Source organism: Prionailurus viverrinus, chromosome B3 (assembly GCF_022837055.1).
Source record: "Prionailurus viverrinus isolate Anna chromosome B3, UM_Priviv_1.0, whole genome shotgun sequence".
Classification (NCBI taxonomy): Eukaryota; Metazoa; Chordata; class Mammalia; order Carnivora; family Felidae; genus Prionailurus; species Prionailurus viverrinus.
Window position 1 is genome coordinate 13,997,859 of NC_062566.1, and position 27,963 is coordinate 14,025,821.

The following is a 27,963-nucleotide window of genomic DNA, read 5'->3' on the forward strand; positions in this document are numbered from 1 at the left end:
CAACAGGATTCACTCTGTACAGGGAAAAAAAAAAAACAATCACCAAAATAGTCTGAGTCATCAACAAATAAATAAGCAAGCAACATCAAAAGCAAGACCTAAAAAAAGAATAGGAGAATCAGTATCCAGGTTCCTATATTTATTACCTAAAATGTACAGTTTTCAACAAAAACATATGGGACATACGAAGAAAAGGAAAGTGTCACCGATACATAAAAAAAAAAAGGCAAGTAACAGAAACTGTCTGGGAGAGAGCCCAGATGAGAGAAATAAAAGAAAAAGACTTCAAAGCAGACACAATAAAAATGTACAAAAAACTAAAAGAAACCATGCTTAAAGAAGTAAAGAAAACTATGATGACAATGTTTCATCAAATGGAGAATATCAAGAAAGAGATACAAATTACCTCTGTTAAACAGAACCAAACTGAAATTCTGGATTTGAAAAGTACCATAACGAAGATGAAAATTTCATGATAGGGGCTAAAAAACAGATTTAAACTGGAAGAATAAAAAGTGAATTTAAGGACCTATTGATAGAGATTGTATAATCTAAAGACTAGGGGAAAAGTGAACAGAGCCTTCAGAGAACATAGGACAACAGTAAGCATACCAATATAAATGTAATGGGAATACCTGAAGGAAAGGAGAGAGTAGAAGGACTAGAAAAACATCTTTGAAGATTTAATGACGGAAAAATTCCCAAGTATGATGAAAACCATGAATCTACATACGCTAAGCCCAACAAACTCCAAATAGAATAAAAACAGAAATCCACACCCAGAGATACAGTGAAAATGATGAAAGCCAAAAAAAAAAATATTAATAAATAGAGATAAAATAGAGAAAGCAGCAACAGAAAAAGGACTGGTCATGTGTAAGAGAATCTCAATAAAATTAACACCCGACTTCTCATCAGAATCAATAAAGGCCAGAGGCAGTGGGATGACACATTCAAAACTATCCTTCATAAATAAAGTCAAAATAAAGACATTCTCTAATAAAGAACAGAGAGGTTGTTCCTACAAGACTCGCCTACAACATATAGTAAAGAAAGTTCTTCAGACTGAAAACAAGTGACACCAGATGCTAATTCAAATCGAGACACTCAAAAAAGAGGAAAGGTGAATATGTAATTATAAGAGACATATAACTACATATTTCTTCCCCTTCTTCTCATATCCAATTTAAAAATAAACTGTATAAAACATTATGTATACAGTTTGCACTGCCAGAAATGTAACATGTTTGACAATCAGCACAAAAGAGTTGAGTGAGAGGAAAGTTGTCTTGGGGACCAGATGGTAACTCAAACCCACAAAAACAAATGAAGAGAATCAGGAATGGTGAATAAGGTTGATATAATAAACTGTCTCATATCTATATATACATATATATACATTATATATATAATAGCACAAAACAGGTAACATGGTGATATATGTAATACACACACACACACACACACACACGTATATATCAGCACAAAAAAGGTAGAAGAGAATAGAGCTATATAGGAGCAACATTTCTATATCTCACTAGAATTAAGTTAGTAAATGTGAAGTTGATTCTGGTAAAATGTATGATATTTCTATGGCGACCATTAGGAAAATAACTTAAAAATGCATAGTGAAATAATTAATAGAATTAAAATGCTAGGCTAGAAAATATTCGCTTAATAAAAAAATAAAGCAAAAAAGAGAAACAGAGGAACAAAAAGACAACATGTAGAAATCAAAAATTTCAATGGCAGACATAAATCCAACCATATCAACAACATTAGATGTGAGTGGATTAATCCGATTAAAAGGCAGAGACTGGCAGAACAGATTTCAAAAATCCAACTAAGTGCAGTTATTGAAAGACATACTTTACATTAAATGATACAAATAGTTAATGGTAAAAGAATAGAAAAATATAACATGCAAACAGCAACCATAAGAAAGCGGAAATGGCTTATAGCACTATCAGGCAAATTGAAACAAACTGTTACTAGAGATAAATAAGGACATGTTATAATGATAAACCATCAAATTATCCGGAAGACAAAATAATTATAAACATATGTGTACCTAATAGAGCTGTTTAATATACAAGCAAAAACAAAAAGAATTAAAGGGAGAAATAGACAATTCAACAATAATAACCAAGAGACTTCAACTCAATAACTTAACCTTTACCTTAAGACACTAGAAGAACAAACAGAATCCAAAGGAAACAGGAGGAAAAAATAATAACAAAAATTAGAGAAAAAAACTAATGAAATAAAGAACAGAAAAACAATAGAGAAACATCAACTAAACCAAAAGTTGGCTCCTTGAAAAGCTCAACAAAATTGTCAGACTTTAACTACATTGGTTGGGGTGGGGGTGGGGGTGGGGGGAGGATTGGAGACCCAAATCATTACATCAGTTATAAAAGAGGGAACATTACTACTTATCTTACAAAAACACAGCAGATTATAAAGGAACACTATGAACTACTTTATGCCAACAAATATAACATAGAGGAAATGGACAAATTCCTAGAAAGACAAAAACTGCAAAAACTGACTCATGAAGAAATAAACAATCTGAACAGACCTATTATAAGAGAGTGAATTTGTAATTTAAAAACTACCCACAAAGAAAAGCCAGGCAAAGATGGATTACTGGTGAATTCTGCCAAACACTGACATAGAAATTGATACTAATTCTTTACAAACTCTACCAAAAAATAGAAAAGAAGGGAACACTTCCTTACTTATTATACGAGGCACTTATTATACTTAATTATTACCCTGATTACCCAGACCAGATAAAGACATGACAAGAAAAAGACCAATACTATAGACCAATGCCTCTTTTGAAAAGTAAATATTCTCAACAAGGTATTAGTAAACTGAGTCCAGAAATAAAAAAAAAAAAAAAGGAATATACGCCCTGACAAATTGGAATTTTCCCCAAAGAATAAAAAATCTATTTAACATCCAAAAATAAAAAGTAACACAATGTAATACCTATAAAACAGAGGGTAAAAACCACAAAGTCACTTCAATAGAAGCAGGAAAAAAACATTTGACAAAATCGAGCACCTCTAAACAACAATATCAACCACAATAAAATATCAACCACAATATCAGCCACAATAAAAACACTCAACAAACTAGGGATAAAGGAAACATCCTCAACCCGAAAGATTACCTACAAAAATCACACAATTGACATCATCCTTAATGGTGAAAGACTGAATGCTTTCCCCCTAAGATCAGGATCAAGAAAAGGATGTCATTTCTTGCCATTTCTATTCAGGATTGTGTTGAAGGGTCTAGCCAGGGCAATGAGACAAGAAAAAGAAATAAAAGACATCCAAATTGAAAAGGAGGAAGTAAAACTATCTCTATTCACAGACAGCATGACCTAATACATAGAAACCTCTAAGGAACCCACTACAAACTCTCTGAACTAATAAATGAGTGGAATTGATATTGAATTAATAAAAGATTAAAGGACGCAAGATTAATAAAGAAAAATTTTTTTCTATAAAGTAGCAATTAAGAAACTAGAAATGAAGTGAATAAACAATTCCATTTATAACATCAAAATGACTAAAATGTTTAAGGACAGAAGTGAAAAATCTTACACTCTGAAAACTATAAAACATTGCTGAAAGAAATTAAATTAAATTAAATTAAATTAAATTAAATTAAATTAAATTAAATGGAAAGGTATCCTATGTTCATGGATCAGAAGACTTCATATTCTTAAAATGGCAATATTCCCCAAACTGATCTATAGATTCAAAACAATCCCTATCAAAATGCCACCTGGCTTCTTTACAGAAATTGAAGAAACTGATCCTGAAATTCATATGGAAATTCAAGGAACTCAGAATAATAATTTTTTTAAAAATGAAGAAAAAAAAGAAAGAAAGAGGAAAGGAGAGGAGAGGAGAGGAGAGGAGAGGAGAGGAAAACACCCTTTGTAATACAGTCTGGTACTTTGTTAAAAAGGTACTTTCTAAAAAGGGGCACCTAGGTGGCTCAGTCAGTTGAGTGTCCAACTCTTGACTTCAGCTCAGTTCATGATCACAGGATTATGGGATCAAGCCCTGCATTGGGCTCTACGCTGAGCATGGAGCCTGCTCTCTCTCTCGCTCTCGCTCTCTCTCTCTCTCTCTCTCTCTGCCCCTCTCCCTTGTGCTCTATCTATATATAAAATAAATTAAAATTTAAAAAATTTTAATGTTTATTTATCTTAAGAGACAGAGAGAGACAGAGCATGAGCAGGGGAGGGGCAGAGTAAGAGGGAGACACAGGATCTGAAGCAGGCTCCGGGCTCCGAGTTGTCAGCACAGAGCCCGACGCGGGGCTGAAACTCACAAACTGTGAAATCATGACCTCAGCCGAAACCATACGTTTAACCAACTGAGCCACCCAGGCACCCCTAATTTTTTTTAATGTAAATACATACTTACTTTATGATCCAGCCACTCCACAGCTATATGCTTATCCAAGAATTAAAAGAAAATGGTCCATAAAAACACTTGTAAACAAATATTCAAAGTGGCTTGATAGTATAGCTCAAAACTGGAAATCCAAATGTCAACCCATAGGGGAACAGATAAACTGGATTATCCACGCAATGGTATACTACTCAGCAATAAGAAGGAATAACCTAAAAATACACACAAGAACATGGATGTGTATCTCAAAATAACTATAAGTGAAAGACAAATGAGAATATACACTGTACACGGGATGCTTCCATATACACAAGACTCTACACAATGGACACCAACCGAGTAGCAGAAAGCATATCAGTGGTCCCTGAGGAGGGGAAATGCTGGGAGGGACAGGGGAAAGGCTACAGGGTCCACAAGGACAGTTGGCAGGGGGTAATGGACATGTTCATTATCTTGATTGTGGTGGTGGCTTCACTGGTGTGTTCACGCATCAAAACTTCTCAGATTGTATATTTCACACACGTCTAGTTTAGCATACGTTAATCTGATTTCCTTGAAGCTATAATCAGTTGACTGATTAAGCATACTCAGTGGGGCAGTACCACACTTCTGATACAAAGCCCTGCTTCAGCTCTGCCACCCACTGGTGATGGCCCAACAGTTTCTAAAGAAATCAGGGCTGAAGAGAGAAGCACCCAACATGTTCTCTCCTCCCTTTGGAAGAAGGAAGGCGGTACACCTCTCCTCATGTTGTCTGTGACCCCCGCACAATGGAACAGGTCCCTCATCATTAGCAGCGTCACAAACCTCAGGTGCGTCGTGGTGGCTTTGAGTAAGGCTTCTAAATTCTTCGACATTGATAGGTGCGGTCTGTCCCCACCCCCCTTAAATCTGGTTGCACTGCGTGACTGCTTCAACCAACACGGCACAGTGGAATCAATGCTCTGTGTTTTCACAGGTGGAAACAAAAAGGCTGGGCAGCACCAGGCGGGTTTGCTGGAACTCATGCACTTGCAGCCCCGACTGGCCACGGAACAAGCAGAATACCACCATAATGTGAGGTGGCCAAGTCACAGGCAGAGGCCACGTGTAGATGCTCTGGTTGATCCTCCTTGAAGTGATTCACTCTCAGTGCCAGATGTGAGCGAAGGGGCTTCCTGATCACTCCAGCCCGCCCCTGACCCTGTCTCCCCCCTTCAAATCTTCCCCAGGCTGGAGGCTCAGACACCGTGGAGCAGATAACAAGCTATCTTCTCCATGTCCTGTCTGAACTCCTGACTCAAGGAATCTGTAAGTGTATTAAAAAGGCAGGTTCAAGCCACCAAGCTTCAGGGTAACTTGTTACACAGCAATAGTGACTGATGCAGAGGTAAATGGAGTAATTTCTTGGGTTTCTCCCGTGCCAACCTAGGTATGGTGCCAACTCCTATGCCCTGCTATGCTTCCAAAGCCCAAAGTGCCTACCTATATTACTTGTGGCAACCTGGACTTAGGGGCCTGGGTACTCTACAAGAACACCGTTCCAAAGCACTGCTCTTAGAATAGTGTTTCACGCAGGCATGGCCCCCCAGCATGAACAGAACTTCTTTTCTCTACTACCCTTGGAGAATGGAGAGGAAAGCTAAAAAGGGCATTGCACTTTACAGACCCCTTGGCAAAGGCCACCCCTGGAGTCTGACCCAGGAGAAAAAGGCAGAGATTGGCAAAATGATCTGTGCCACCTAAGGGGCCATCTGAGACTGTGCCCTGTTCTGACAACAGAATGTCTCTTTGCCTTTGGGGACCATACGACATGTGGGGTGCTTCTATCACAAGCCTCCCACTGCTTCTGCATGCTGACCATGTTATGTGGGCAAAATGAAGGACTCAACTCTTCAGAGTGATTGGTCCAGGGCGGGGCATGTGACCCAAGCAGGATCGTGTGAGTCCCTTTATGAAATCTGAGGTGACTCAGTTCCTGGGCAGGAAGAGCTACATGCGATGCGGCTGCCGGGGTTTCCTTTGCTACTGTCAGGGAAGACCTGCTGAGATTGGAGCCCCATGGAAGGAAACAGAGGCAAGAGACAGCAGGAGAAAGCAGCAAAGTCCCGCCACACCTATCACTGAAAACCCAGGTTCCATTCATGAGTGACGCCTGAAAGACTTTCCACACGAGCTAATAAATTCCTTTTTCTTTTTTGCTTAGTTTGAGATAGAAAGAGACCCGATCAATGCTGCGCTCCTCCTGCCTCTAATTCCTAAAGGCTCCTCCATGTTTATTGGGCTGTAATGGGAACCATGTAGTTTGGCAGTGATGGAAGGAACGGAGCACTTAAAGAAGGGTAAAATGCCTCCAGAGACATGTCGAGTAAGAAGTTGCTATGGCTTAGGTCAAAAAGGTTGCTGCCCGCACCCCAATGTTTATAGCAGTTCTATCAACAACAGACAAATTATGGAAAGGGCCCAAACGTCCACTGACTGATGAATGGATTAAGAAGATGTGGTATATATATATATAATGGAATACTACTCGGCCATAAAAAAGAACGAAATCTTGCCATTTGCAACACCATGGATGGAACCACAGAGTATTGTGCAGAGTGAAATTTCAGTCAGAAAAAAGACAGATATCATACAATTTTACTCATATGTGGAATTTGAGAAGTACAACATAGGGGAAGGGAAGGAAAAAGAAGATAAAAACAGAGAGGGAGGCAAACCAGAGAAAAAATACAGAGTTCAAGCTTAAATACAAAGAGCAAACTGATTGCTGGAGGAGAGGTGAGTGGGGGATGGGCTAAATGGATGATGGGCATTGAGGGGGGCACCTGTTGGGATGAGCCCTGGGTGTCATATGTAAGAGATGAATCACTGGGTTCTACTCCTAAAGTCAAGACTACATAGTATGTTAACCAACGGGTATTTAAATTAAATTAAAATAATAATAATAATAATAATAATAATAATAAAATATCTTGTTTATATTTAGAAAAAAAAAAGGAAGATAAGAGGAGATAACGGATGTAATGTGACTGACATGATGCCAGGCGTGTGGCTGATGTCCTCCGTGTCCCCAAGGACCAGAACAGAGTGTGAGCTCCCACAGACCCTCCTGCACGTGAGGCTGCCTTCTGGGCCAGGAGTTAAACCTGGCGCCCAGCCACACACACCTGACGAGGCCACACCCGGGAAACCGTCTTGCCCACACATAAGAGCATCCACTAAGGCAGCCCCATTATCACAGATCTGATCTAGACAATTACGCCGTTTTATGAAAAATACAGAAGCAACCATCAAGTACATTCTGAGAAGCTAGTACATCTCCCGCCAAAAACTTCCCTCTACAGAAGGATTCGCTCCAGATTTCCTTTAAATGGTAAGCTCGTGTACTTAATTTAAAATTTGCTTCACTTTGCCAAAATCTCACTTTTTAAACAACTTTTCAGTGACACCCATTACCGAGAACATCACACTCCCGGAGGAGAACAACCTCTACTTTTTTTCCCCCCACAGGCACAGACAAGTCACACCCACACACATACACACCACAAAATGTTTTATAGTAGAGCCTTGTCAAAAAGTTATTATAAAACATTTTATTTTATCTGGCAGCCAGAAATGATGTTCAGCTGTCTGGAACACAGGCTGCTAGAGGCTGCTTGTCACAGACGACTGGAAGGGCAGGGAGGGACGGAGAAGACAGGACAGAATCTCCAAAGAGAAAGCAAGTGGCCAAATGCCATTGTTCACACTGTCAGAGTCTCAGGCCTCCTCAAGAGAGCACCATGTCTCTCACGCGGCCTGTAATTAAATCAGAATTACATTCTTCCTGCAATTTGCAAGTTTCCTTCTTTTTTTGCTATTGCTAATTGCTTTCCCTTTTTGGGTAGTTACTGGTACATCAGAACTCCAAGTAACTATTCTTTAATACAGTTAAAACTGGAGTTTCTTCAAGAAGTCTGTATCGTCAGCATCAGAATCGTGAAAAAAAAAAAAGTCATGGGAAATAAAAACAGAATCCTGGCTTAGCTATCCAACTTTGTTCTGGCTTCCCCTCCCAGTCTGCTCTCTCCACTGGATGATCTGGTGTGAGATACCTGTGGGAGCCTGACTGGGCAGCAGGAAAAATCCACCCCCAGGGACCCAGGGGCAAGTCTCATTTACCTGGATACACATCTTGGGTGCTGGTCAGAAGAGGTGAGGAAACCACACTGGGTTTAGGGCCACCAGTCCCTGCTTTTGTTTCCTCCCAAGTCATCGTGTCCCCAAATCTAGCAATTATTTGGTCTCTACCGCCAACAGGGCATTTTGTGGAAGAACACTGATTTTTCTTTTTTACAACACAGGTGTCCCAAAGGAAAGTAAATTTTTAATCACATGATGCCCATTTTCTACCATGGCTAAAAGCCGCATGCCAACAGGACTTCCCCCCTGATGCTGCTGTCCCACAGCCCAGGGGATCACACCGGCGGTCTGCCAGGGACAGTACCTTGGCGACAATCACATGGGGAGACAAGCCTGCTCAAGGTCACGCAGTACATATGTATTTTGAGCCAGGCCTCAAGTTCAGGGCTGCCTGACCCCAGGCTCTGCACTTACTCTCCTGGCTGCCATGAGCCCCTCTCCATATTTCCAGACCAATTCCTACCGGCCGAATGAGATTTCCAGGCCCTATGGGCTCCCGGGCACTCTGGCAGTGTACAAAGAGACATGTGATGGGAATGGTTCCCCTTCTCTGGAATCATCTCTTCAGCACACCCACTCAAGTCCTGTCATGTTCAAGGCCCAGCTCAAGCCTCACACCCCCCCACCCCACGCTCCTGTGAGCATTCCCAAATCCCATCCCATCCATGCCCACCTTGGGTTGGGTAACCGAATTCCGTGCAGCTTAGCCGGCTTCTTTAAGCTCTTTCTCCATGTTCCCCGCCATCCACCACGGCATCCCGCGAGGGCCTGGTACTCATGGGATGACGTGAACACAGAGGAAGAGGAAATGTGTTCGGGGCGTCCCCAGAGGGGCTCTCAAATGGAATTCCTAAACACTTCACGAGGTATGGGTCATATGACACTGGAGAAAAGAGTAACTGTACTATTCCTCAGCCTTGAGACAATCAAGTGAAATATCTCCGCCTTCGTACGGGATGGACAGAGACCCAAAAACCCTACCAGAGCCAGGTCTGAAAGGTGACAGGGTGGGGAAACAGTGGCATCTGGGACAGACAACCTGCTGGCAAGGGACACCACTTCCCCTAAGGGCCTGAAACGCAGATGCTCACATCCCTAGAACAGCCAAGATATCACTCGTCGCTGGAAAATGCGTATTTATACTGAAAGAGACAGTTTTTCAAACTCAGAGACAAGCCAACAAGGCCCCTGACAGAAATTAATTGAGGGCCTCAGCCTCAATGCTGCTCTGAACACTCCACACCAACAAAATGATTAACTGCTTCACAGAAAGGGGACCATCAGTCCAAATATGACTCAGACAAGACCCTCTGGGACAGAGAAGGCATGAAATACAAATGCTCAGCTATCCCCGCTGTCGACTGTCAGCTCCACACAAGGAAAAGGCACTGTGTCAAGGTCAGGAGGTTGGAGACAGTCGAGGGAAATCAAAACTCACCCGAAAGCAGAATCAGAAAAGTAGCAGCCGGCCTTGGCGGTGATGGGTAACAGTTTATTTTCTGGGAGAAAATTGTAGTTCATTAAATGCTGACATAAAGAAGGCTCATTCCCTTTGTGAGAGCCCAGAAGGCCAAGTATGGACTCCCTAAGGGGTCCGTGGGGACATGGCCTAGAAGCTCCATCTCTAAATAATGGCTGTCTCCTTGCAGAGAAGAAAAGCCCCTTTCCCCCTGACCCAGGCCCTGAGCATCCCTGGGCCTGGGGAAATGGCATCAACACCCCAGCAGACGTGGGCAAGGTCTCTCTGTGTCGCCTGCTGGGGGCTCTGGCCCTTCAGAGCTGGTCCCAGGTCCCATCCACACCACCATCACAGCTGCCCACCAGTGATGCCCGTTATTTTCTGCTCAACTGGGTAGGAACACTATCAGCTTTATTGGGCTTTTCCCCTATGGCCCACTGTCCAGCTCTGTCCAAACACAGTGACAGGGAATTTGATCTACGACTTGCTAATGGATTGAGAAAGGTACGAGAGCTCCTTCGGCCTGAAGGCATTTTGTGCAACCCCATACCCGTTCCAGCAAGCAAATTCCCTGTCTGTTCGTGCACAAGAAATTGCCCGTTGCTTTGAAAGAAGGCTGTGCGAAATGAACCCACTGCATTCGTGGCTGGAAAGCACCCAAGAAAACTGGGCAGCAGATGTCCTGATGAGACACTTTTTTTTCTTTCTTTTTTTTTTTTTTTTTTTGCTGGGCTTTTCCGTGAGAAATTAGTGTACTGAAAAGGCTAGACCTTTCTGCAGGGTGGGGAATGCAACCCTAAAGTCATTTCTGAAAAAGACCAAACAGTTGCTCCAAACACATCGTCTGTTCCCCCTTCCCTTTCCCTGTGTCGGACTTCCTGGCCCAAGAGTCTGCCTGCTGGGAGGGAAGCCCGGGCGTGCTCCTTCACTCAGTCACACATTCTCTCCCACTCTCTCCCTTGGAGGGAACATGAACCATGAACACTGCTGATTCAAAAATCAGACACTTCTGCGGGAGTTGGCAGGACCTGGATCTCCACCCCCACCGCCCCTGGAACATCAAGTCAGCGCCTCCTCGGGGCCATGCGCTCACTCTGCCGCCTGGGCCACGCCTTCTGGGGGCCACGGTCCCTCCTCCAGCCTCAGGGCTGGACCGGCTGCCAGGAGCTTCCTTGAGCCACCTGGACAGCCCCAGCCAGCGTGCACTTTAAATAATAAACTATGCATTCTTGATCCGTCTGCAGCTCGAAGCAGATTTTCCTATTTAAGCTGGAGGCCTTCTCTGCTTTGAGTTACCCAGGAGGGGCGGGTGTGTGTTGCATAAGAGCCCAGGAGACAACTGGGGAAAGACAACACTTCTCTTCCGATCCCTCTGCTTGGTGGAGCCGCATGTGGGAAAAAGGATTCAGACACACACGCACAAAAAAATACCCTGGTATCTTTTTTTTTTTTTTTTTTCTTGGCGCTGGAATTTCAGATTTTCTTTCTCAGTCAAGTACTGGGAATATTCAAGAAGAGGACTGATGTGCGTGTCCCATACTAGTTTTCCTGTGTTCTCTCAGAGAATATGTTCAAAAGACAACTGACAGAGGAAAACAAAGAATTACTAAATAGAGGCTGCAATGCTCAGCCTTACGGGAGAAACACATTTGTGAAATGTTTCATAGAGACACTGGAAATATATTTATGATTGTGGTAGGGTGGAGAATGCACCCCCACAAAGATGTCCACAGCCTGATCCCTGGAACATGTGAATGTTAACTTACATGGTAAAAGGGGCTTTGCAGATGGGATTAAGTTAAGGACCTTGAGACGGGGAGATTATCTGGCATTACCCATGTGGGCCTGATGTAATGACACATGTTATTATATAAGGGAAACAGACAGAGGTTTGACAAAGAAGAGAACCATCAGAGGGATGCTGCATGAGAAAAACTCCACTGCCCATTGCTGGCTTTGAAGATGAAGGAAGGGGCTGGGAGCCAAGGAATACAGGCGGCCTCTAGAAGCTGGAAGAGGCAGGGAAATGGATTCTCCCCTAGAGCCTCCAGAAAGAATGAAGGTCTGCTAACATCTTGACATTAGCCCAGTGAAACAGATTTTAGGCTTCTGACTTCCATAACTGTAAGAGAATATATTTGTGTTGTTTGAAGCCACTAAGTTTGTGGTAATTTGTTACAGCGGCAATGGGAAAGTAATACATGAGTCTTCTAGCCAGAGGGCCTTGGACGCAACTAAGACAAACAGTGGACAGAGATGAGGGTGACATTCAGAACACAGACAAAGCACCTCAGGATTCCAGAAAACTAAGTGAGGCAATTAGGATAGATTTCCTGGAATAGGTACCCTCTAAGGTGGGCCTTCAAAAATATGATGGGTGTTCAAGAGCAGTACAAAGACGGACACAAAGGGGTCATTCCATACAGTTCCATAAGCCAAAGTAGACCTTTTGGTCACAGTAGGCCCTGTGACCAAACAATTCATAATCTAGTTTGAACCACAAGAAATAATAACCATTTTATACATTAAGTAAGGGGGGAACCTTGATGCACTGAAATTTGGAAACTGAGACGAAATTTGCTAGGAAAACAAAATTCACCAACATTGATCCCATTAGCAATACAAAATGTACATCAACTTTTTAATAGAAGAAACAGGGAAAGTTATAAAGGAATTACAGTCCCAGGAAAGCACCGGACTGAGATGGTTCCAAAGATGATTCTACCAAGCCTTCCCAGACCAGACGGCCTCAACGATGCATAAATCATTCCAGAGTACTGAAAACAAAGGAAAGCTTCTACACTAGCACCCATACACATGTGCACACACACAAGCGCACACACGTGCATGCACACACACACACACACACACGAATGACAGAGCAACATCACATACAAATATGGATGCAAAAAGCCTAAACAAAGCATTAGCAAATAACAATAACACTTTAAGGAAATAATACACTACAACCAAGTGAGACTTATACCAGGAATTCAAGGTTGGTATAATTTACATAATACACCATATTAGTACATCTAAGAATAGTCACATGTATCCCTGTCTCCCCAGTGCTGTAAAAGCCTTTAGAAAATCAAACATCCATGTCTGATTTTAAAAAGCACACTCACAGGGGCACCTGGGTGGCTCAGTTAAGCATCCAACTTTGGCTCAGGTCATGATCTCATGGTTCATGAGTTCGTGCCCCGCGTCAGGCTCTGTGCTGACAGCTCAGAGCCTGGAGCCTGCTTCAGACTCTGTGTCTTCCTCTCCCTCTGTCCCTTCCCTGCTTGCACTCTGTCTCTCTCTCTCTCTCTCTCTCAAGAATAAACATTAAAAAAAATTTAAAAAGTATACTCACAGGACAAATCTGAGACCATCTGTGCATTAAAAAATATATAAGTAAATAAATGAGTATCCATAGACTAAAATAAGAATTTACAAGCCCACACAATATAAATAAATGGGGAAGAAGAGGATTAAAAATGTGGAGGAAATAACGGACTCAGAAAAGCACCATTTTGAAGCCCCACAATAATAACTGAGTCTGTGGAGAATCAAGAGATGCTAAAACTAGTGAGCGAAAGTCTGATGAAGGACAGGATATTCACAGGACACCTGCGTGGCTCAGTCGGTTAAGCATCTGACTTCGGCTCAGGTCATGATCTTGTGGTTTGTGGGTTCAAGCCCCACAGCAGGCTCTGTGCTGACAGCTCGGAGCCTGGAGCCTGCTTCGGATTTTGTGTCTCCCTCTCTCTGTGCCCCTCCCCTACTCATTCTCAGTCTCTCTCTCTCTCAAAAATAAACATTAAAAAAAATTTTTTTTAAAGAACAGAATATTCACATAGTCTCATAAATATCCCACAAAATTTTGCTAATTGTATATGTAAAGATCAAAACCTTAGATCAGATTCACCTAGAAACACAACCTGAACCAAATAGTAAAAGCTGACATCCCAATAACGGGATAAACTGCCAGCACAAGCCTCCTGATAAGATGCGCTGAGAAGAACACAATATCACGTTGGTGGTATTCCTGCCAAAAATGCATAACCTGTGCCCAGTCATGAAGAAACAACAGACAAAACCAAATTTAGAGACCTCTGACCAAAAAAAACAAAAAACAAAAAAACCTAGGCAATACTTGTGTTTTTTATTTATTTATTTTTTTTTTTAATTTTTTTTTTTCAACGTTTATTTATTTTTGGGACAGAGAGAGACAGAGCATGAACGGGGGAGGGGCAGAGAGAGAGGGAGACACAGAGTCGGAAGCAGGCTCCAGGCTCTGAGCCATCAGCCCAGAGCCCGACGCGGGGCTCGAACTCACGGACCGCAAGATCGTGACCTGGCTGAAGTCGGCCGCCTAACCGACTGCGCCACCCAGGCGCCCCTATACTTGTGTTTTTTAAAGAAGCATGAAGATTAGGAGAGACAAATACTAAGTAACTGACCCTGACTGGAGGAGACTAAGACGCAACAACTAAACACAACACGCGTGACTCTAGATTGGATTCTGGAGCAAGCAAAGAACACCAAACACCATGGCTTAAAGACCTCACTGGGACTACCAACAAAAGTTAAATATAAATTGTACTTTAGATAATGGCATTGTGTCAATGGTTCATATCCCAAGTCTGCTAGCTATACGATGGTTAGTAAGAGTTGTTTGAAGATACAAATGGAAGTATTTATAGGTAAAAGGATACGATGTCTGCAAATTACCCTCAGGTGGTTCAGGGGGGAAAAGTGTGTGTAGGGGCGAAAGCGCTGAGGAGGGTGGCAGGAAGGAAGAGGGGGAGGGATCAAGGGAGGACAAGAGGAAGGGGGTGAGAGAGAGAAAGAGAGAAAGCAAGCTACAGAGCGAGTAGACAAAGTGTTAATGATCAGTGACTGTGAGTAATGGGTACACCAACGCTCTTTGCAACTACATCAAAAGAAGCAGCTAACAAAAATATGGAGGAATACAAGAGGGCAGGGATAGCAGAGCAAACAATTTTGAGTCTGGATGGCTGGAGACAGGGAGTCAGAACACTGAGAATTAGGCCGGTGCAAGTGGGCATTGTCAGACAGGGACTTGGCTGGGAAACACCAACTTCCAGAGAGCAGGTGGTGACAGCAGCCGGCCAGCAGAGATGTGTAGATGGATCAAAGGAAAGACGAAGGGCTCAAGACACAGTCTGGGAAGAGAGTAGTGGAGCAGGGTGGAGCAGATAAGGACCCCAAGGCAGTGAGAAAAAGGAAGGGTGGCAGTGAGCACAGGTGCACCCTGGCAAGTGTTGGCATGTGGAGGCCAGGAGAGCGGACGAGGGGGCGAGCATTCCTTGCCAGCAATGTGTCCATGATGCTGGGAAAATACAACTGAGAAAATGAACTAGGCTTGGGTTCTGAGGGGGACACTTTAGTTCCACTGACCGCATCTGATCCCAGAGGTAAAAGGAAACTGGAGAACAGTAAAAGAAGGCTGGGAAGGCCATGCCCGAGGTCAGCAGGTGGGCAGGTAGTGCAGGAGGCATGACTCCCCCCACTCCCCCCATGTATCAGATTCCAATCTCAGGAGCAATGTGCCACTCAACGAACCCCCAGCCCTGGTTTGGACACCCCTCACTTGATGTTGGTGAAGTCACAACATCAGTCTGGTGGCTTGGTTCTCACTCCCTTCTTTTCTCCCTCTACCCCGCCTAGCAAGCACCACTGGGAATAAGAACATCCTTCCAGTCTGAAGCCCCTAGGTTAGCACAGGAGGAAGGGGTGAAGTGAGGACAGAGGGCCCACTTCCCTAGAGCACATCCAGAATGAGACCGGTCATCAGTCTGCCATTCGAGTGTCCGCAATCATCTCCTGGAATGTTGGCTCCATGAGGGCAGGGACCAGATAAGGTCTCTTGTTTACTACAGGATGCCCAGCGCCCACAACTGGGCCAGACACACAGTCTCAAATAAACATCGGTCAAGCGATTAAATTCCCGCCTTGGATAACAGGGCCTGTTACAAGTTTTAAGGCAGAGACCCAAGAATAAAATATGTTCAAGCCAATTTGTAGGAAATATCCACACAGTCACTGAAAGCTTAAAAGCAAAAGAATATTTACACGGAGACTCATTCAGACACTGCCTCCAGGCCTGGCTTGCCCATTTTCCCCGAGTCTCCATTGGTCAGCCCAGAATCAGAGCCTCCAGACGGGACCACAAGAGCACGGGTGAGTCCCCCAGGCAAGACGGCCTTCCCTCCCAGTTGGCCTTCACCAAGTCTCCAGGAGGCCCTTGTGTGCAATGATCTGTCCACCCCTTTGGAGATCTCGGGGCTTCTTTTGCTGAATGACCAGAATTTTTTAAAGAAGGAAGGATGGAGGAGGGAAGGGAAGAATATACCACAGGTCAGCTGATTATTCCGGTGGGAAGAATTTTTTTAACTGAATATATAGGAATTTTTAGAAGGTAACAAGCTTTCTTTAACTGTTAACATTTTTAAATGCTTAGAGGTCCCTCCCACTACATGCTGCCTCCCAGCCAGGACACCTGCAGGGTCTCTTCTGGTATCCTCCCTGCAGCACCCCATGTCACCCCAATTTCTGCTACCACTGTGATGGTCAGCTTGTGCCAACAGCGCCCCTCCTCAAGCATATGGCCCTGGCCTCTCCTTTTTTGCAGGCTCTTATACCTAAGAAGCCTGCCTGGCCTACACAAGAACAGTTGGAAATCTGGGAGACAAGAAGTGCTGGGTAACATCCAAGCTTTGCCCCATCTGCATCCTTGAGATCACTCTGGATGCTTCCATGCACTTTTCCGAGTTGCTGCTGTAGGAACCACACCCCGCTGCCTGCAGCAGTCCCCTTGGCACACTCACCTTCCACTGGATTTTCCATTGGATTCCAATGGAAGTTTTGCTCCTCCCGGTCTCTCTCTCCTGCTTCCTGGGACTCCTCCCTCTCTCAATCTAACCACCTGTACTCAAGCCCTCATCTGAGGCCTGGATTTTAGAGAACCCACTCTATGGACCTTTTCCATAAAGAGAAGATACCTTATGTTTTAAGAATACTGTCTACTCAATGAAAGTCCATCGGCATTAGTTCATTTAACTCCTAGCACCCGGGTGAAATGAAGATACTGAGAAAAATATTACCTCTATTTTACAGATGAGGAAGCATAGGAGTAAGAGCAATTAACAGGGAAGCAGTATCAGATGCTGCCCAAAGCTGCCGGGCCCCATCCCCCTGGCTGCGTTCACTCCCAGGCCACATGGACGGGCAGTGTCCATTTTACAGCATCTTACAGGCTCCAAATCCACAGAGTTATACAGCCTCAGGGAATAATAATGGCAATAATTATAATAATAGTATAATGATGATGATGATTTTATAGAGCAATATTACTGGGTTTTAATTTTATTCTTTCCAAAGTGATTACCAAGCATCCTCCTGCTACCCAAACAGCCCCGACAAAAACCCAAAAGACCTTCAGTCATTTGTCTTAAAAAGAAATAAAAATGAGATCAAAGGCATTTGGATGAACACATGGTTCACATAAAGCAAATGGCAGGATTGGAGATTGCCCCTCGAGCTTGTGAGAACTCAGTCAGAACACAAGAGCAAATGCAAAACCAATTATTACTAAACACTCAAGATGCCAAAGGGGCCCCATGGGCTTTTCTAAGAAGGCTCTGAAGTACAAGAAACACTTATCTGGTGATCTCCAAAGTGCCCCCTAGGCGCATCAGGCAGCCAGGAGATGTGGATGTGGGTCCCCAGCCTCAACAGAGGCAGAGGGTCTGTCTGACCCCCTGGCCTTCCAGGGCGGATCCTTGCCCAGCCTAACACGGGTGCCAGATCCCTCCAGAGCAGGTGGTGGGCACACATCAGAAATGCCACAGGTGGCCCAGGAAACACTCTGCCAGGTCATTACAGGAGCTCCTTTTGGCCCAAGGGAATAAACTCAAGTTCCACAGAATATGAAAATCATAGAGGATCTTCTTCAAACAACACTGACCAAGGAGATAGCGCTTCTATTCGGCCCATGAAAAGCAGTGAGTGACTCCAGTGTGCTGATTTACTAGGTATTAATGCAGTTTTTTTCTAAAGCTACTGTCATAAGGCAGCCTTTGTGTTCCTTTGCCACGGGCATTCTGTTGGGCCCAAAGCAGAAGCCGCCTGGGCATAGCTGCCATTCCAGGCTGTAGTTTCAGAAAACTAAGCTCCCTAAATGAATAACAGTAGGGGAAGGAGTGTCCTGGAGACCAGGGGCAGGGGCCGAAGCAGCAAGAGCAAAAGGGGAGGCTTCTCTGAGCAGCAGGGAGGCACCTCACACTTGTGGCCCCCAGGGGGTGGGTCCCAGCCACCCCACGGCCCCTCTGAAGGGTCCCTGTCATCAAGGATGGCACAGAGATGCTGGGAAATTTCATACCTGGGACGGTTAACGAGAACCTAGCAGACATCAGGCCCAAATATTGGCCTAAGGGTGAGAGGCCAGTGTTACACTTGCTACCGTGAGATAAGAGATGTGGCTGGGGCCCCGGAGTGGCAGGACACCTGCACCCACAGGCACAGGGAAATTGGGAGAAATTTGTCTCCGTACACAGCCCTGAATTCCAGTGGAATGTCGGGCAGAGTCTCGGATACAAACTGCCCCTGCCTGTGCTACACACAAATACACGTCACTCTCAAGGTTTTCCTAAGGAAAAACATGAAAGTAGAAATCACATTGGGACTGGTGAAAATGTCCTGGGGCATCTGACAGAAGTGCATGTGAAATTACTCAGTAGAGATTTTTCCGTAACCCAACATATAGAGCACCTCTGCAGAGGATGGGGCAGTGGGGTATATAGATGTCTACACTGAGCACAGTATAAAATTATAATCCACATAGAAAATGGTCCAGCGTAAGTGTGAGTGGGCCAATAGGACAAACAGCAAGATCAACATCCCAAGAAATTCAGAAGGTGGAATAATTCAAAAGAGACTTCAAATACTTATGGTAAGGGATGCCTGGGTGGCTTAGTCAGTTAAGCATCTGACTTCAGTTCAGGTCATGACCTTACAGTTCATGGGTTCCAGCTCCACATCAGGCTCTGTGCTGACAGCTCAGAGCCTGGAGCCTGCTTTGGATTCTGTGTCTCCCTCTCTCTGCCCCTCCCCTACTCACACTTTCTCTCTCTCTCTCAAAAATGAACATTAAAAAATAATAGTAATTAGGACAAAATTACCAATCTGATAAAGGGAAGGGTAAAATCATAATGAAAGAACAGGGCACTATGAAAAATTCAAGGCAGAACTGGAAAAGAGTCAAAATGTAACTTCCGGAAGTCTAGATTCTAAACACTAAAACTGAAAACTCAGTGGTTCGATTAAATGGAGATTAGACCCTATTTAACAGAAATCTGGTGAACTGGAAGACCAATGAGAAGAAATAATCCAGAATACAGAAGAGACCTAATAGGTTAAAAAAAAAAAATGGGGCTCCTGGGTGGCTCAGTTAGTTAGGCGTCCAACTTCAGCTCAGGTCATGATCTCACAGCTCATGAGTTTAAGCCCCATGTTGGTCTCTGTGCTGACAGCTCAGAGCCTGGACCCTGCTTCAGGTTCTGTGTCTCCCTCTCTCTCTGCCCCTCCCCTGCTCATGCTGTCTCTCAAAAATAAATAAACATTTTTTTTAAATTAAAAAAACAAAACCAGAGGAAAGAACAGGAAGGTGCACATCTACTGAGTAGGAGTTCCAGGCGGGGAATGAGCTGATCACAGAGAAGAGGCCCCTAAGACAGAGGCTGGGCCTCTCTCAGAACTGACAGAAGCTATGATTTCTCACATCCAACAATCACAGTGGGTCCCAAATGGGATAAATATGGAAAAAATCTGCCATAGATATACTATAAACACAAAGATAACATGATTTAACCTGCAGAGAGAAAAGACAGGTTACTTGCACAGAATCTAAATTTGAATGGACAGAAGACCTTCTGTAGCAAACACAGAAGTCAGAAGACAGTGGAATAATATCTTCAACGTCTAAACCTAGAGTTCTATATTCAGCTAAATCATCACCAAGAGTGTAGGTGAAATCAGGGCAGTTTGGGAAAAACAAAGATAATAATTTAACCCTCGCCAAGATTAAAAAACAATAAACAAACAAAAAAGCAGAAAAAGACCCATAAATACAGAGAACAAACTGGTGGTTGCCAGAGGGGAGGGAGTGGAAAGTGAGGCAAAGTGGGCAAAGGGGAGAGGGAGACACAGGCCTCCAGTTCTGGAACAAGTAAGTCACAGGAATCAAGGGCACAGCATAAGGAATGTGGTCAATGATGCTGTAATAGCAACATTAACAGAACATGGCATAACATATTAACTTGTCAAATCAGTAAGTTGTACATCTGAAACTAATGTAACATTGCGTGTCAACTATACCCCAAAAAACTAAAAGTAAAAAACAATTTTTTTAAAAAGGAGTTATTTCCAGAAGGATCTTAGACACAGAAAAGTAGGTTGCAAGAAAGAATACTGATTAAATTAGCAAATATATAAATAAGTCTAAGTAACTCTAACTGTAAAAATATATAATGTGAAAGTTTATAATCTACTCCACATCCATGGAAGAAAGAAGGGGGAATTGAGAATATCTGGTGAAATCAAAAGAAGAAAAACAACAAAAAGATACAGAAGCAAAGAAAAAGCATAGTATTGTCAATCGAAAACAAAATATAAGGTGGTGGAAATAACCTAATTATAAATCAGTAACACCACAAATGTAAAAACACTAACGTTGCCAATGAAAAGACAGATATTCCCAAACTGGACATTTTTTTAAAAAATTAGGACACATAATACTTTTAAGAAACACATATAAGCCACCGTTATGGAGAAAGCCTGAAAATAAAAGGAAAAGGAAACATTAGGCAAACATTGACCAAAATAGAAACTCTGACAGTATTAATATTATGTAAAAATAGCTAGGACGCCAAAAGCTTTACTAGGGATAAAAAAACCCAAAAAGTCCCATTACATGATAGTAAAAGGAATAACTCACTAGGAATACGGCTCCTACACCTGAATACATCAAACACTATCACCTCATAACATAAAGTGAAAAATTGATAGATTTGAAAGGTGAAATTGGCCAAACCACAAAAGTTATGAGACTTTTTAACATACCTCTTGGTAAAACGAATACATCAAGCCAGCCAAAAATAATGAGAACAGGATGATTTGACATCACAACAGTTAGAGCTAATGAACACATATACAGAACACCGTTCACAGCAATTAAAGAATACACTTTTTTTTAATTTACACATAAAACATTTATTAAAACAAAAAAATGCCTATACTCTAAACCACAATGCAAATCTCAACCACTGCTAAAGAATCAGTATCATATGGAACATAATATTGCCAACAAGCTTCTACTAGACCTAACCCTCCTGTAGACAGCAATTATAAATTTGAACAAAATATAAAAACCCAATGACCTGAGGGCTGGAAAGTGAGCCAATGCAGGAAGACTCTGGGGTAGGGGGTGGGCAAGGCTAGGAAGAAAAGAATAGCACAGGGGGCTGAAGAATACCACAAAGTCATGCCTTAAAGCGTGGCTTATAAGGGCGCCCGGGTGGCTCAGTCAGTTAAGTGTCTGACTTTGGCTCAGGTCAGGATCTCGCAGCTTGTGAGTTCGAGCCCGCGTCAGGCTCTGTGCTGACAGCTCAGAGCCTGAAGCCTGCATCAGATCTGTGTCTCCCTCTCTCTCTGCCCCTCCCCTGCTTGTACTCTGTCTTTCTCTCTCTCAAAAATAAATAAACGTTTAAAAAAATTTTTTTAATAAATAAATAAAGGGTGGCTTATAATCAATCCAGTAGGAGCTCTGTGGTCCTCAGGCCTGAAGACACAAAGGACAGAGTTCAGGGCAACAAGTGACGGGAACCTAACTGGGGACATGCTAGAAAGGCATTCCCATAACTTAATTACAGTATGTTGTTATCAGGTTTTTTTTTTAATGTTTCATTTATTCATTCATTTATTTATTTATTTTTGAGAGAGAAAGAGAGACACAGCACAAGCAGGGAAGGGGCAGAGAGAAAGGGGGAGACACAGAATCTGAAGCAGGCTCCAGGCTCCAAGCTGTCAGCACAGCGCCTGAACTCACAAACCATGAGATCATGACCTGAGCCAAAGTCTGAAGCTTAACCGACTGAGCCACTCAGGTGTCCCATATAACAGTTTTTTGGTTTTTATTTTAATGTTTATTTATTTATTTTTGAGAGAGAGAGAGAGAGAGCATGAGCAGGAGTGGGGCAGAAAGAGCAGGAGACAGAGAATCCCAAGCAGGCTCCACACTGTCAGCACAGAGTCTGATATGGGGGTTCAAACTCACAAACCCATGAGATCATGACTGGGTCAAAATCATGAGTTGGGCACTTAACTGACTGAGCCACCCAGGCACCCCTGTTGTCATAATCATTCTATTTTATTACGGTTGCTGTTAGTCCCTTTCTATGCCTAATTTATAAATTAAACTTTATCATAGGTGCATACATATAGGAAAAAAACATAGTAGGTACAGGGTTTGGTACAATCTGCGGTTTTAGGCATCCACTGGGGGTCTTGAATGTATCCCTCGGGATGGTGGTTTCTTCTGAGGAGTAAGTTAGAGGGACGATATGGGATGGGGCCGGGGAGATACTCAGTCATATCCATAAATGTTAATTTCTCTCAAAAAAGAAAAAAGTTCTGAAGCAGATAGGGCAGATCTTAACATTGGTTAAGTCTGAATACTGGGTTCATGGACTTCTGGTTTTGTGTGTGTGTGTTTTGCCTGTCATAAGTACTTCAGATCTAAAAATAATTTAAAGCCACTACATTTGTTTCCTTCTGCCCTATCTCCTCCACCAAAACATAAGCTCCCCGGAGGCAGGGACCATGTTGTGTCAGGCTTACCACAATGTACCCAGTGTCTAGAGGGTCAACAAATACCTAATGGCTAAATAAATGAAAAACAAGAGGAAAAATGTAAGCAGATGACCTCAAAGAGTCACTTCTGGTCTAGACACACTGAGATTCTTTGATTTCATTGTGGATTTGTTCAAGGGGCAAGAATGACAGATTCAAGAAGAACAAGGGAAGCTTTTGGCTCTTAGCTTAGTGCCCTATAGGGTTTCTCTTTCTCTCCCACTTTATACAGAACCAAGGGCATTAAGTGGTCCCCTGACAACAAAGACTGGGGGTACAAGTAATAATAATTATAAGCACGGTGGCTGCAACAGTAGTGGAAATTTGTTAGTGGCTAAGTGACAAGTGCATTATCTCCTGTAACACTCACAAAACCACTAAGAGGTGGATGGTATCACTTAGCTGATGGGACTGAAGGTCAGAGTGGCTCAATCCTTTCTACCTTGTCTGAGGCTCTGCAGCTCCTTCAGTATTTGTTTATCAAGAAAAATACGTGAACAGATGACCAGCCAACTATGACATCTATTCTTATAGAAAGGGTCTCTTCACACAGCCTGTTTCTAATTTCTTCTAAATTTGTTTTCTACCCTCTAGGCATTTGTGAGTGTTCTCAAGAATATGCCCCCCACCAGCACAGCTGGAAGTCTAACATCACTCCTCATCTGCGTGTTCCTCTTCAGCAATAACCCTGAGAAGCAGACAACACTGGTATCATCATGTCAATGTTACAGAGGACAACACAGAGGTGGTTACGGACTGAATTGTGTACTAGAACCCTCAGCAACTTAGAGTACAGTGTTTGAAGAGAAGGTCTTAAAAAGGTAATTAAGTGCAGATGATGTCATCAATAGGCTCTAATCCAATATAATCAGTGCCCTTATAAGAACAGAAGATTAGGACACAGACACACACAGAGGGAAGACCATGTCAGAACACAGGAAGAAGGTGGCCATCTACAAGCCAAGGAAAGAGGCCTCTGAAGAAACCAACTCTACGAACACCTTGACCTTGGACTTCTAGCCTCCAGAATTGTAAGGAAATAAATGCCTATTGTATAAGTCACCCAGGCTGTGGTACTTTGTTCTGGCAGCCCTAACAAATTACAACAGAGGCACAGAGTTATTAAGGGACTCTCCTGGGGTCACATCCAAGAAAGACAGAGTCAGGCTTCTAGCATGTTCTCCTTTCTTTCCTTTGGAATCACAATTCTTAAACGATCAGTGTCTGCTTTTGGAGTTAATGTTTTTATATGTAAATAAACACTTAAAATATTAAGATGGAGAAACTCTAAGCAGTAGCATTTTAATTCCATTTATGTTGGGTTCTTCTTCCAGTTAAGACGTAGAAGAACATGAAACAACAAAATACTGTATAAACTATGAAGTCATTTTTTTAAGTTTATTTATTTGCTTTGAGAAGGAGCATGAGTGGGGAGGGGCAAAGTGAGAGTGAGAGAGGGGTGGGGGTGGAATCCCAAGCAGTCTCTGCACTATCGGCACAGACACCAACGCAGGACTCGATCTCCCAGTTTGCGAGATCTCACTAACCATGAGATCATGACCTGAGCTGATATCAAGAGTCAGATGCTTAATGGACTGAGCCACCATGACATTTAGAGTAGAACCAAATTTCAGAGGGATGGAACTCTTCCTAAGTAAGTAAAGACCATTAGCCACATTTATCCCTGGACCACAGATGAGATAAGGAGCTAAGAAGCATCAGACAGAGGATCTTGCGGAAGTGTGGGGGGAAAAAAACAGCCAAATTCTGACCAACCATGTGAGCTGAAATGACGGGTCAGACCTGGAGTAGAGCCCCTAATCTACTCCACCAGATTTTTACCGATATGGTGGCCCATGAGAAGCCGGGATGAGGACAGAAAGCAGAATGATACCTCCGTGGTGATGTGGGGGCTGGGACCGAAGCTCTTTTGGTCCTGCCTCCAGACATGTGAACCAGTGACAAGCTGGAAGTAGTCCAAGTTGCAATCCGAATCAACCCACTTCATCTCCAGACTCAACAGTAGAGTTTACCTCCCGAGCCCTGCTGCCTCTCTGTCACTACAAGAGAAGCTGGCTGAGGACAGTCTGTCAGAGACAGAAGCAACTTCTGAGGAGCCCCACCTGCGTAGCCTACCTGAGGTCCAACCTCCTGCTCTGCTCCTTAGTTCCAAGAGCCTAGGGCAGTGGTGGTGTTGGTGTTTAAGCCAGTTTGGTTTCTGTCATTTCCAACCAAATGAATCTTAATGGATGCAAAGCACAAGCCCCAACCAATTATTTATTGCAGATTATAAACACAGTTGTTATGCAAATTATGGCACAAATTAGCAATACACAATTTCTAAAGACTTGTGCCATCCTCTAAATACTCACTAAAGTTAACTTTATAATGCTATATAAATGAACCAAACAATACTACAAAATAACTGTAATGATCTTTTAAAACAGTCATAACAACTTGAACTATAAAGCAGACATCTAGAGCGCCTGGGTGGCTCAGTCAGTTAAGCATCCGACTCTTGATTTCAGATCAGGTCATAATCTCACAGTTCTAGCCCCACATCAGGCTCTGTGCTGACAGCACGGAGTCTGCTTGAAATTCTCTCTCTCTTTCTCTCTCTCTCTCTCCCCCTCCTTCCCTCCCCTGCTCTCTCTTTCTCTCTCCTCAAAATAAATAAACATTAAAAAAAAAAAAGAGATATCGATGTCTTTGCAGGTACCATTGTCAGATGGCATATCTGGGTTATAAAGAGCCCACCCGAAACACTGTAGGATTCCTATTCTGACAGTGCCTTGCGGCAAAGGAGTTTTAACATTCTGCCATCTACCTCAACCATCGACATGTTACATCTACCGTGATGGAGGAGAAGACAGAGATTGAAACTATTACTAAAGTCCATGAAAATGCTAAGTGGGGAGATTCTAAACAGAACCCAATGGAGAAATTAAAATAAGCATAGAAGACAAAAAGTTTTGAAGTTGAAATTGAGACACATTTAAAAATATCCAAACTGCCAATTTAGTTGTTGGGAATAGCCCCCAAAACCTTCAAAAACTCATGCTGTGACAAAAAAGAAAAATATGAAAAAAAAGAAAAGAAAAGAAAAGCCCACAGACTCCATATTTTTCATGCCAAGTTCCAACCTGGAGTGATGCTTTATGGATCAGCTTATAAGGTCCTAAAAATAAGGAGCAATAAAGGTGATAGGATAAGACTGTCCTCTCCCTGGGAGCCCCAAAGACTGCCAGAAAGAAATGCAACCTCAGTAGTACCTACAAGAAGGCAGTGGGTCCTCCCAGGAGCCTCCATTGTGCTAGTCCATCTGTCCCTGAAGAGAACAGGGTGGCTTACCACAGTTCAACTCTCAGGTAAATTGAGTGCTTCACGGAGGAGGAAAAATTACCACACTCCTCACCTGCAAGAGCCAGCTGGTTACTCCCAGTCTGGGTCCAAAGTTGGGGCAACACAAGATACAAGACAAGGCACAATGCCACATCTGACAGCCATGTTCATCCCTAGAGAATATGTTCCCGTCGGAAATCTTGGATGATTAATCTGATTCATACGCCCAGGAAAACAAAAATGTTATCTTGCTGGTTTCCCAGTAAATTGATTTTCTCAATTTCTAAATTAAATTTCTGAACTCCCAGAAAGTTAATTCACACTAGATAGGGCCTAATTGACTGTTAATTAGCTAAACTTATTAGAAGGCCCACTGTCTGTCTCAATACAGCAACAAAATTTACAGCGTATTTCACACAAAGCAAGAAGGACCGGGAGGGAAATATACACCTTTCTCCCGTGTCCGTGTACCTACCCAGGCCAGAGCCTGGCACGGCACGGCACACTGATGGGAGATGTGGGGGCAGGGAAGGGGAGAGGATTTTTTTAAGCAAATTCAGAAATTTCTCACAAGGCTGCTCTTAGTTTAACTTCATCTATATCACATCTTCCCCACCCTGTTTTTGTTTCTTTCCTTCATTACAGGCTAAACACTCTATCAAAAGGGCGCCTTGTAGCCAGCCTCAGAGACAAAAATGCAAACCTGAGCACAATGTTTCATTTGGTCAGCAATCCTTGGTATCACGCCATGCCCCTAAAGAGGATGTCAACGGGGGGAATGAGACAAATATTCCATGAGATCAGCCACTTGAATAGAGGCAAAAGTGAGAATAAAACGTATTTGCCCTTGGACTTCACTGTGGGGCCCTGCCTGGTGGTTCTCACCTGCAAAAACCCACTTCCGATGGCCCACTGGTGCTATTACTCACGTCTAATACTCCTTAGCACAGTGATTCTCAGCACCAGCTGAACATTAGAACTTCCTGGGGAGGTTTTAAATCACCAGATGCCCAGGCTGTGCCCGAGACCAATTAAAGCAGCTCTCCGAGGGGGCAGGACCCAGGCTTGAGTGACTGTTAAAGCTCCCCAGGTGATGCCCATGGACAGCCAGTGCTGAGTCCTACTGCCTTTGCTATTCCCCCTGCCTCTAAAACAATATATTCACATTAGCAGCAGAAAGCGCACTTAGATGTGGAATGACCAACATTTACTTTGAAAGCAGATTTTTTAAAAAATGCTCCACCGAGACTGTCAAGTGGCTTAAAATAACACACCAACATCAAGCCGAAACATACAACCAACCAACTTACCCAAACCCCTGCTTCCTATTAAACAGTATTTTTTAGGGGCGCCTGGGTGGCTCAGTCAGTTAAGCATCCAACTTCGGCTGAGGTCATGATCTCACATTTGTGAGTTCGAGTCCCACATCAGGCTCTGTGCTGACAGCTCAGAGCCTGGAGCCTGCTTCGGATTCTGTGTCTCCCTCTCCCTCTGCCCCTCCCCTGCTCACACTCTGTCTCTCTCAAAAATAAATAAATATTTCCAAGGTCATTGGAATACCAAACCAATGGGGCGCCTGGGTGGCGCAGTCGGTTAAGCGTCCGACTTCAGCCAGGTCACGATCTCGCGGTCCGTGAG

General features: G+C 43.3%; 1 protein-coding gene across 4 annotated transcripts in view; it reads right to left on the reverse strand.

Annotated features, from left to right (window-relative positions):
* Positions 1 to 27,963, reverse strand: part of ADAMTS17 (ADAM metallopeptidase with thrombospondin type 1 motif 17) — a 352,557-nt gene that overhangs the window by 311,138 nt on the left and 13,456 nt on the right. The window lies entirely within an intron of this gene.